Genomic DNA, 12,459 nt, shown 5'->3' with positions numbered 1-12,459 from the left:
ATATGATATAATTGAGTTACGTTGTAAACATATTAGATTTCTTATTTGTTATTTATATACTTACTTACTAAGCTATAAGCTTACTTTCTTTTCTCTCCTTTGTCTTATAGTGTCGTCCAGCTAGCACAGGAGTCAGAGATCGTAGAAGATCTGCACGCACTATCAATACTCTTGGTATCTGAACTCAACATTTTGAAATATGGCATGTATAGCAGACTTAGTTATTTTGTTACGTGTCATAATTGTCTAGGTTCAAATTACTACTTATAGTATCAAACTAATCATTTTGTACGAAGCATTTGAAGTTGGTTTGTATTGTTAATGGCATATGTTATAATGATCAAATTGCACGCCATATTTTTGTTGGGTTTTGTTTAATAGTATATACTATAATTTGTTAATACCTCGTACCCTGTTCCGGCGACAGATACGGGTAAGGGGTGTTACACTTTTAACACTATAATAATTCTAACAAGGTTAGTGTCCTTTATTAGTTGGCTAGAGGCTATGAGGTTTTATCTAATGGGCAGGGTAGAGAAAAACATGAAAAAGTACAAGGAGTAGTGGGTGTATTCTACCCTAAAGTTGTTGCAAAATTAGAACAAAATAAAAAACATAGTTCATACTGTCATGTAAGATAGAATAGGGTTGAAAGGTTTGAAGTAGTATGTTGGACTAATGTATGTGATTGATTGTGAAAAATGACATTACAATTGTAAGGCTTGGGATTTAACCAGTATCTCATGTTCCCATGCAATTGCTACCATATTATGGAAGAGAGGAGAAATTTTAGATGATATATTCACTAGTTATAGTACAGAGGTCTATAAAAAATTTGTTTACATGTGATATATCCTTTTCCAAGTGAGAATTTTAGATAAGGTCAAACACAGAATTGATTGATCCACCATATCCTAAAAGAATTCCTCGAAGAACCTAACACCACGTTTGATTTCCATGAATAACTAAACGGTTCTTGACTAATTCAATGATAAATAGTCATTCATTAGTTTGGTTCACTGAATCCTTCATTCCATGAAATCTCATTCATCCCCTATTCCACCTTCTCCCATAATAGCCATTCCCCACCAGAACCAAAGAATAGAAATACAGAGCCTCCACCAAATACAGGAAAAAAAAAATATAACCTCCCATTCTTGCCTTTCACCATTCTCCCTCAGCAAGCACCTCAAGCTACCACACCCCTAACCCTATCTCCTTGTTATCGTTCGATTATTCTCATCCCACGACAGGTTTTTTGATTGAGCTCTGAATAAGTTATAGAGTTTTTGAGCAAGAAAAAGAAAAGGAAAACAGAGATAGGGGAGATAAGGAAATCGTTCAAGGATTCTCTCAAGGCTCTTGAAGCTGATATTCATTTTGCCAATACCCTGTAATTTCTTCTTTCTTTTACTCTTCCTTTATTTTCTGTAGATGATCATGGCTAGTACCGATTCATCATGATTTTTTTTTCTGTAGATAGTAAGGGATTTCAATTTCAGGTTGGGATTTGTTGGGATTGTATCTGTAAAGACTACAATTTTTTTTTCTATTCGTTAATTGCTCTATCAGTGCATTAGTGATTTCCCTTTGGATTCTTTTCTTGATTTAGGGCTTCCTTGTTTTGCTAAGTTTAATTTTTTTATTTTGGATTTTTTTGTTTGTTTTGGGTTTGAAGTTAAATTTTAACAGTAGTGAAGTTTAATATTCTGCTGCTTGAATTTGCTTGTTTGCATATTTGTTAGAATGGGAATCGGGTTCAAAGGTCAAATGTGTTCTAGTTGAGGGTAGCTCCTCACCTGCGTTTTGTGCAGGTACTTAAGGAAATAACACGCCTTCTTCTTTAGTTGGGAAAAGATACTTGTAAATAGCTTTTCGTGTTTGTAATGAAAACTGTGTATATATATCATTGTTGGCTATGTTTCATTTTGCTAGTGTTAAGGGAGTTTTTAGGGCTAACCATTCACGGGAATCGCAGGAATGGATATTAAAGTGTTGTTGCTGAAATTCAGAAGGACATAAACCCTCCTTTTGTGCCAAAGGTTTTTCTTTTTCCCTTCCATTTGTAAATGCATACTATCTAACCTACAAACTTGTCATGCTTAGTTGTTTTTTCTCTATTATAGATATCACAAACGTTTGCAATTTGCTAAAATCAAGCCAACACACAAGACATCTATTATGTTTACCCAAACTTGGAATATACTCTTGCTGTGACTATGATACAATTAACCTTCTGGAAACCTTTATGATTGCTCATATCGGTGACAATAAAGAATTATCCTTCTCATTTTTTTGGAAAAAAGAAAATTCGTTTGATTTTACTTGCATGCTTCTCAATTTGAAACCCTCACTTGTTTTCTATGTTCTTTTTCCTCCTAGTACTAATTGTATGCAATTATAATATCCCTTGTTAACACAAACATTCGAGATGGTTGGGATCAAATATTTGTATGTAATGTGAACCCCCTTCTTTTGAGAGAGATGGGAAAGGAAATCTTCGAGTACACATGTAATACAACTTAAATAATGTATTGATAATATTGCCTATATTGGTTATCAGATGAAATTTACTCTTGCATGTTGCATATTACCATGCTATTTGAAGTTAATATCTTTATCTTGTTTTTTTTTCCAAGTCTTCATCATAGAGTATTCTCTAGTAAGCAAAATTTCAGAGTACAAGAAGTCTTATATATCATTCATGGATGGCATAACAATGGGCTTTAGAATTGGCCTATCTGGCCACGAAAGCTATAGAGTGATAACTGAAGTGCAAACTAATCTCCTTGCTGTGCCGAAAAATAGTTGTCTTGCATTTTAAATTATAATATCTTTCTCAATTACTCTTTATAGTGCTGTACTTTTCGGTATATTTGGCTTAGAGGACTGTTCTTGCTATGCCAGAAAATGGAATTGGTTTGTTTCTTGATGTTGGGGTTTCATATATAGCAGCACAAACTCCAGGAGGGGATTCTGTTGGTATGTTTCTTTTACTCTAAACCAAGCTCCAAGAGTTGCAAAAATGGTTTGTGATAGGAAGCTAAAAGTTAAATGAGAAGAAGTGGGTTGAAGTTGGAGGGTGGTAGGATTATTTTTAGGCTTTATTAGTAAATTGGCCCCTAAACTATACCCTAATCCCTTGATTGATCCTCAGAGTTATTTGTGGTCAAAAGTAGCACATAAATTATTAATTTGTCCTATTTTACCCCAAAAAATAATACCAAATAATAAAAAATATGACATAAGAATGTCATACACTTTTTGGGTAAAATGAGATAAAATTGATAGTTTAGATAACATTTACCAAAATAGACTTTAAAGACCAATCTGGTAATTGGAGTATAGTTTAGGGGCCAATTTACTAATAAAGATTTATTTTTAGCTTATAATTGCTTTAAGAACTTTTTGTTGCTGTTGAATTCCTAAAGATAAACTTAATACTGCATATATGCACAAATAGTACTTTTGCTCTCTTCATCTTACTCTGCATATATGACTTTTCTTTTGAACGAAATATTTCCCAGTGTGGGAAATTAATTGTTGTCGACACTGTAGAAATTTAAAAGCGGAGTCTTAACTAGAACCGTTGTAAGAAATTAAAATAAAGTAGGTTATATATTATTTTTTAAATATTATATATTATGATTTTTATTAAATTATTTATTATTTTTATTAAATTATATTTATAATAATTCTATTAAAATTTAATAACAATAATAATCTATTTAAAAAAATTTTGGTAAGGGTATACTGGTAATTTAAGTCTATTTTTTTATGCTATTACAATATTTATTCCATTCAACCAAATATAAAAATACTTTATAATTCTATTCTATTTCATTGAACTAAACAATTAAATTATTAATTATAGCTTTGTTCTGTTACAATCTTATTTTATTCACCACAACCAAACGTGGTGTAAAAGATGTAAAACGATGTAGCAAGTTAAAAGTCGTCGCGGGACAAAATTGATAAAAGGAGGACACAAAACTTTATTTACGCGTGTGATCTCTCCTCTTCCAAATAGGACACAATTCTAGGGGTTATAGGAACACATGTAGGCTATTAGATTTTGCAGTGACGTTCAATAACTTTGCAACTTGATTCATGTTTCTGTTGATAAAGAGAGGAAGCAAGAAGAGGTTCCATAAATGCTTCCAAATAGGACACAATTCTACGGGTTGTAGGAACACACGTAGGTTGTCAGATTTTGTAGTGAAATTCAATTATTTTGCAACTTTTTTCATGTTTCTATTGATAAAATTTTGTTACTTTGTATTTAGTTCAACAGCTGTCCCACCTCATTATACAACATCACCAGCTTCTCATGGTCCACCAGCCACAACTTTTGAATTTTCAGCAAATTCAACAACTCTTGTTTAGTCTCTTCATTCAAATGTAATAGTTATCTTGCCCCAAACTTATGTGAAATATAATTGAAATAAATTATGTAAAAAAAATACATCTTTCATATATTTTGATTTTTTTTAGATTAATGGCTTTTTTTACAGTCTACAAAAATCGTTATAGAGACTCATAGGATCATGACACTATAGTACCACCACTCCCCGAAGTTCATATTGTAATATTCTGCTACTCAATTAACCGTGTCCCTAATCTGCTGCTTTTGATGCTGATTTTGTTATCTTTATAACCGTTTTTCTATAAATTTTGAGTTTGACAAAATTAAATATTAAACATGATATGTGTACATATTAAATATGTAAGCACCGGGGATCTAATTAAAATAAAATATGAATTGGGTTTCATATAAATTCTAATTGGAACTATTTTTACTGGGATTATTAAATAATGATTTAATATTCGGTCAAAGAAATGTTTGAGTGAATTATAAGGATATCATATTTTATGGAAAGGTTATCCTTGATTAGGATTAAGGAGACGTATGATAAAATTTTTGAACTCTTGTTTGTGTTTTTTTTAATATTTTATTTGTAAAAGTTTTATTTTAATAAACAAATTTCATATTAAAAAAAATGGGTAGTCAATCGTTTATAATCTATATGTATTTTTACAAAATCTTTATGTACTTTTCTTGAAAAAAGAACTTTTAAATAAAAGTTTTTTATTTTTTAATTTTTGAACTTTTAAGTAAAACTAAATTGATGTGTAAAGTTGATGATTTAATTTGTTAAACTTTTAGAATTAGGATTAAATTGATAGAATCTAAAATTATTGGAGGACTAAATTTGTTGTTATGCCAATAAAAAGGGATACAATTAGAGATTTAATGGATAAGTAACTAAAATATTAAATTTCGATAGCATTAGTGATTAAAATAAAAAATTTTAAACCTACATGACCAAAATAGAAACATACAAATAATTAGATTACTATTTTTATAGTTTACCCTAAAATATATTATGAAAATAGAAAATGAGTCAAACTCAGGCCTCGAATGTTCAAGCCTGATCCCCATCTATATTTTAAATGGATCATTTTTTTATTTAAACTCATTTTTGGAGTCTAATATTTTAGTCCAAATCTTCTTCAAATTTAAACAAACTTTTAAGTTTGAGTAAATAACTCGATCCATTAATATCTTTAATCCTAAAATAATAAAGAAATTGGATAAGGCTTATAATAGTTTATATATATATATATATGCTCTATGTTCTACATTCTTCTTTGCCCTCAAGTTGCAATGTAAAGGTAAAATCATGAAATGCAATGAAAAACCAGGTTTCGAGCAGAAAGCCACAGCCATGAAAGACATTTTTCACGAAAAATTATTAAAACGAAAAACAAAATGTTTACTAATCTCAAACAACTTCAGAAACTAAGTAACTTCTTCCCGAGCTGACTTGCTTTGCACATGGCTTCCAATGGTTGAACTTTAGGCATAGTAAGCCCTTGGCCTTCAGTCATGTCGATTTTCTTTTCACTCACCCGTTCCCACTCAAAACATTGAATCAATGCCCCTAATGTCAACCCCAAAACATGTTGAGCTAATACCATTCCAGGGCAAGCTCTTCTTCTTAATCCAAACGGCATCAACTTATAAATCTGGTCACTCATCTCTTTGCCTTCCTCAAACCTCTCTGGCTTAAAGCTTAATGCATCATCCCATAACTTGGGGTCTCTTTGAATAGCCCAAGCATTCACCATCACAATTGCGTCTTTGGGTATTTCATAGCCTCCAATACTGCAAATTTCAGATGCCGAATGTGGAACTAACAGTGGAGCTGCTGGATATAGTCGAAGTGTCTCTGAAATTATGTTTTGTAAGTAAGGTAATTTTGCGACATCAGCTTCTTCCACCAGTTTTTCTTGACCGACAAGTTTGTCTAATTCAGCTCTAGCTTTTTCTAGCACATGAGGATTGTTCAGCAGATTAGACATTGCCCATTCCAATGTTATTGCTGTTGTATCAGTTCCTGCATTTAAAATGACCTGCAAAAATAAATTCAAACCAATAATAAATTATGTGATGTAAGCTTAGTAATATCCCTCTTGATTAAAAAAAAATGGTTTCAACTTAAATAAAAGATATTTATATATAGAATAATATTTGATGTTAGTAAATAAATATTAATAATTTTATTCAAACATAATTAAAAATTATTGTAACTATTATTAATAAATATTAATATCTCTTAATATAACATGGATATATATATTTTAATAATTTTAAGTTTAATTATCATTTTTTACTCATATTTAAATATATAATAGTCGATTGAGTATTAATTCGAATTAACATGAGCATTGTTACCAATATAAGACAATGTGAGTTCGAGTGCATTATCATCTTATTTTTAAGTTGAAAATAGACTATTAATAATTCTAAGCATTATAATAAAATTATTCAATATATATATAATAAATGCAAATATCAAACACCAAAAAAAAAATTACTATGGTAACTGTGAACCTAAATATATAATAAATTTACAGGATAAGTTTATAACTCTATACTATAATAATAAATTTTTATATCCAAAAAAAAATAAAAAAACAATAGTTAGAAATAGGAAAAATAAAAGAAAAGACAAAACTGGGAAGAAGAAAAGAATTAAAAAGTACGCCAAAAAAAGAAATGAATTAAAAAATGGGAATGTTATCATCGATTAGCAAAGTCCAAATTGCCTGATCCTCAATAATTTTAAAATATAAAAAATACGATGCTTATCAATCCTTTTTTCTGGAGATTTCTGAAAAAGCATGTAGGAATCAAATAATAAAGAACTTAGAAAATTCCAACTGACCTGTATGAGTCCTTTGATGATTTCATCAGTATAATATTCCGGCTGAGATTCTTGCATAGATAGCAAATGGGTTATCATGGTGTTTTTGATGTTCAAATCGCCTTTGTTGCTTCTATGTTCATGGATCATTCCTTGCATTAATTCATCTGTTTTACTACCCAGATCTTTTATCCTCTTGATGTATCGATCGTAATCAACCAACTACAGTATTGGCAGGAAATCTCCAGGATATGAAGACACTGCCAATTCGAAAAGCTCCCTAATCATCTCCCGGAACGGCCTCCCTTCGTCAGAATTCTGGGTAGCTTCGTCCCCTAAATACCGTTTCCCAGCCATCATTCTCATGATTATGTTAAACGTCAGCTCCGAAAACACTGATTTCAGCTCTACCTTGGCGAACACATCGGCGGAAACCTGGTACAATCGGCGTAACAAGCGGCTGACTTCATCCCTACGAATGTCTAAAAACATGTTCAAACGAGTGGAGGAGAAGATCTCGATGGTGGAGAGTCGACGTAGGTTGCGCGAATGATCGCCGTAGGGAGCCAGACCAAGTGTGGTGTAGTTATAGCCGACGTACTTGCCCATGATGAAGCGAGGGCGGTTGGCTAAGACGATGTCATTCTTGGTGAAACATTCTTGGACGGTAGAGGGTGATGAAACGACGACCAGGAAACGAGAGCCAAGCTTGAGGGAGAAGATGGGCCGTGTTTTTGGGAGAGGGTGAAGAGTGTTCGATGGAGGGGTTCTTTGAGGAGATGGAGATGACCCAGAATCGGAAGAGCCAGAGGACTTGGTGGGTGATTTTTGTGAGTTGAGGTGATTAACTTGGTGGCCACCCATAGTATAAGGGCCGAAAGCAAAGAGTAGATTAAGATTTCTTCCATTTTCATTGCTCAAACTAAGATTTGTTGTAGGGTTTCAGGCGATATTTTAGTATACAATGGATATCTTTTCTCCAATATAAATACACCCACGATGTCAAAAAACTTTGACCGTTGGAAAGGAGAGAAGAAACAAGGAAAAAACTTTTGAGAGGAAAACTTAGAAGCAAGAAAATAAAAAGTATAAGAACAATTTTTCTTTTCTTACTTGAATGTCTTAGCCCAACAATTTACACATATTTATAGCAAAAACTTTTATCTTCAACTATATCCTAAGCACCCGTCCATGTCAGAAGAAGTTAAAATAAAATAATATTTTAAACATTAAAAATAACATTATTTTCAACATTTCTGTCTTATTTTAACGGAAACACCAACATTTTCCCTTAATCCTTCAAAATTTGCCTTGGGTAAAGAATATTTGCAAGTTGGTCAATGGATCAACTTTACTTCATTTTTTTCTTTTATTTTCTCAAACACAATGATACTTGATTTTTATGTGTTTGGTTTTTTTTGGAAAATTGATTTTTCTTTTCCATTGTCACTACAGATTTATTGTCACACTTGATTTCGGTTACTTCATTCTCAAATTTGTAAACAATTTCCTTAGCCATCAATCCTACTGAGGTAAGAAAAAAAATTTAACTAGTGTCGCCAAGTCATTATGCGACACCTAAAAAATACTAATATTTTGTGAATACAAAAAATAAATTATATGAATACAAAAAAATATTTTTTATAGTGGTGCTACATTTGATGGTATCGATTTTATTCTTTAAAAAAAAGTAAAAAAAAAGAACTAAAACAGGTTTATAGTGGTGTTGCCAAGCAACATCTATGGGTTTTTTTTATTTAAAAGAAGGCCTAATAAAAAAACTGAAAGAGAAAAAAAAAGTTGACATCAAATGGTGTTGTCGATGTGTCAGGTGAGATTTGAAAGTTTTAAAAAAAATTTATCGTTAATAGGTGCTACCACACTGTCAGGCGGCACAATATCCTGTATATACTCCCTTCCTTAGCCAAAAAAGGAAAGTCCAGTTGTTTAGCAAAACGAAAAAGAAAAAAAAGCTTGTTTAAGAAAATGAGAAAAAAAAGAGTTGTTACAGATAAAAAAATTATTTTTATCCCGTATCCCATTTTTAGTGTATTTAGGAGGAAATATTGATATTTCTGAAAAATTTATACCGGTGCTGCTAATTTATCGGATGACACCACTTAATAAATTACTTTTTTTCTCATAGCATGGTTAACTGATAATTAGTGGTAGAGTTTGGATGGTGTCGCCTGACAATGTGGCGGCAGTCATGTTCACTATAAATTCCGGCCTATTTCTGCAATTAATTTGTATCTCATACAATTTTAGTAATTATTTCTTTGTATTATTTTTATAAGAAACCCATTTCTATGCCATTTGGTGGAAAGTGCATGTTGGTGATGAACTAAAGCTAGTTTTTTGGGCTTGCTGTAAAGTTACAATAGATACTAAATTTCATTTAGCTCAAGTAAGTTTGCTGAGTAAACCCCCAAGAAATTGGTTAAGCGCATATTTTGACACTAGATGTCACTCAGATGTTATGGACAACAACTTTTCTAAAGCTTTTAATACTGCAATAATTCCAACAAGGTCAATAGCCTTTAATAGTTGGCAAGAGGCTATGAGGGTTTATACAATGGGTAGGTAGAGAAAAACATGAAAAAGTCTAAGGAATGGGTGGGTTTATTCTGTCCTAAAGTTGTTGCAAAATTAGAATGAAATAAAAAGCATAGTTCCTACTATCATGTAAGATGAAATCGGGCTGAAAGGTCTGAAGTCGTATGTTGGACTGATGTATGTGATTGACCATGAAAAATCGTATTGTAGTTGTAAGGCTTGGGATTTAACTAATGTCCCATGTCCCCATGCAATTTCTACCATATTATGGAAGAGGGATGAAATTTCAGATGATGTATTCATTGGTTATAGGAGAGAGGTCTTTCAAAAATTTGCTTATGTGTGTGATGTCTCCTCTTCCAATCGAGAAATTTTAGATTAGGGCAAACATGGAATCAATTGCTCCACCATATCCTAAAAAAATACCTTGAAGAACCTAAAAGATGTAAAGTGAGGAAGCAAGTTGAAAGTCATTGTAACAACCCATTTTTGGGTCTAATCAAAACAGTGGTTTTGGTGTAACATCCCAAATTAGGGCCTAGTCGAAACAGTGGTTTCGCGACCACGAATCTGAAATAGAAATAAATATTTTATGATTATTTGATGGTTCATGATACAATTTCATGTTTGTGTGAAATTTTCATGAAGAAATTTTATGCCTAAAATATCCAATTTGACTTTAGGGACTAAATTGAATAAGTTGTAAAACTTGTGTACTAGAAGATTCAAGCATGAAATTGCATTGGATCATTAATTAGAGATCCTTAAATAGAAATTTGACCAAGTTCTAAAATTTTGGACAAAAATGATCATGAATAGGAAAATTTTGAAAGAAAAGGCTTAAAGGGCGTTTTTGTCTTTTGGTAAATAAAAAAATAAAAAGGTAAAAATCAAGTAAAAATTGTGTCCATCTTCCTCCTTGTGTGACGAAATTTTCAAGGGTTCCATAGATAGGGTTTTCAACTTTTCAAGCTTGATTGTAGGTGCTCCCTAGCCCCGTTTTTTATTTTCTTTGCATTTTATAAGTCCTTGAAGCATGATTTATCCATTTCTAGCCATATTTTGAGCTAGGGTTTATATATGAAATTTGATCTATGTGTGAAATGTTTTTATTTTGATGTTTAATAAAAGAATATGAAAGTTTGATGTGTGTTTAACATCTTTTACTAAGTGATTTTTTATGGAAATGCATGGAAAGGACTTGTTTGTAAAAAGGTGTAAAAATGAGTAGTAAAATGTGAAATAAAGGAAAATGTGAGCTGACATGAGCATGGAATACATTTGGCTAGGCTTGGGTAACAAATAAAATGAACACATTTCATTTTACGAGCCTAGGGACTAATTTGTAAATATGTGAAAGTTTAGGGAAAAATCATAATTTTGCCTAAATATAGTTTTTGGACTGATTTGAATAATGTGATGATTAAATGAACTGAATTTGCTATTATAGATAAAAAAAACGGAGTCCGGACCTAGACCGGGGAAAGAATAAGATTTTGGACTAAATCGAATTAATTGTCCATATTTTGTACCGAGGTAAGTTCATATGTAAATAATGAAATGATATATCATGTTTGAATGTTTTATTTATGTATGAATCTCTATGTTTAATTATTATGACGAGTGTATGAATGACTTTATTGCCTATAAGCATGACATTGTGAACGAGTTCGATGAATATGCATTATCGAGAAAATCCCATTTGAATCTTAGGAATAATGTAGGATACAATGTGACATGTCACTAGGAACTATGTGATTATGAGCTCATGAAATTATGTGTATATGTGATTATGTAAATCCGGGTGCTAGTCTTGTACATTCTACCGGTGGCTACGTAGCCCAGCATGTGTTGCAGGTACCTGTCAGCTTGTGTGAGCAGCCCGAGTAGCTACGTCCTGACTGTCAGCTTGTGTGAGCAGGCTCGTGATTATCTCAAGAGCGAGAAATGTGTGATTGTGATATGAGGTAGCATGTGGCTATGTTTGAAGCACTATGTGCAAGTCTTCCGTGTATCCGATAGTATTCCCAGTGTTCAATGGGTAAACCTGTGAGTTATTCAATAAGTAAGTCAATGATGAGGAAATGTGACAATGTGTTACGAGTTGGTACAGACATGCACAAAAATTTATATGAATGAGCTTGGTATGTGAGGAACTTTTGGTAAGATTGAAATTGTGTAAGTTATGCCTATGAATTTATGATAACACATAAGTAAACTATGTTATGTCATTGGTATTTATATATATGATTATGTTGCTATTTATTTGCATGTAAACTTACTAAGCTTTATACTTGCTCCTATCTCTTTTCATTTTCTTATAGTATCGCCAAGCTAGCTCAGGGATCGAAGGACGTCGGAGGCTCGATCACACTACCAACTAGACATTTGGGTATAGTTAGTCTCAACATTTTGAGTATGGTATGCATAGGGACTTCGTCTTTTTGTTATGTGTCATATTGATTAGCCAAATATGTTGGCTCATGAAGGTATTATTATTATTTTGTATATGGCCATGAGAGGTGGCTCATATTGATTATTGGGTTGTAACCCTAATTATTGGTGCATGCATGCAAATGTGCTTAGGCTTTAATATGGTTATGGTTGCTTATGGTTAATGAGTGTGATGGATGGCATGTATGTTTGGTGTATGAAATATGAATTAATATGCATGACAATAAAGGTGATGCAA

At 32.1% G+C, this 12,459-nt stretch overlaps 1 long non-coding RNA gene and 1 pseudogene across 3 annotated transcripts; one reads left to right on the top strand and one right to left on the bottom strand.

The window, feature by feature from the left end:
* The first annotated feature begins 800 nt into the window (after window positions 1-800).
* On the top strand, window positions 801-4,493 carry LOC107926210 (uncharacterized). Of its 3 annotated transcripts, none has more exons than XR_001692172.2 (4): window positions 801-1,393; window positions 1,979-2,042; window positions 2,908-2,982; window positions 4,287-4,493. It is a non-coding gene; the product is annotated as an uncharacterized lncRNA (long non-coding RNA). The 3 variants fall into 3 exon arrangements; XR_001692171.2 differs by having other exon boundaries at window positions 2,908-4,198; XR_005906636.1 differs by having other exon boundaries at window positions 2,908-4,493.
* A 1,103-nt stretch (window positions 4,494-5,596) lies between these two features.
* On the bottom strand, window positions 5,597-8,309 carry LOC107926199 (cytochrome P450 81Q32-like; annotated as a pseudogene).
* Window positions 8,310-12,459: the final 4,150 nt, after the last annotated feature.

This window comes from Gossypium hirsutum, chromosome A12 (assembly GCF_007990345.1).
Source record: "Gossypium hirsutum isolate 1008001.06 chromosome A12, Gossypium_hirsutum_v2.1, whole genome shotgun sequence".
NCBI classification, from domain to species: domain Eukaryota; kingdom Viridiplantae; phylum Streptophyta; class Magnoliopsida; order Malvales; family Malvaceae; genus Gossypium; species Gossypium hirsutum.
This window is presented reverse-complemented; position numbering and strand designations above follow the sequence as displayed.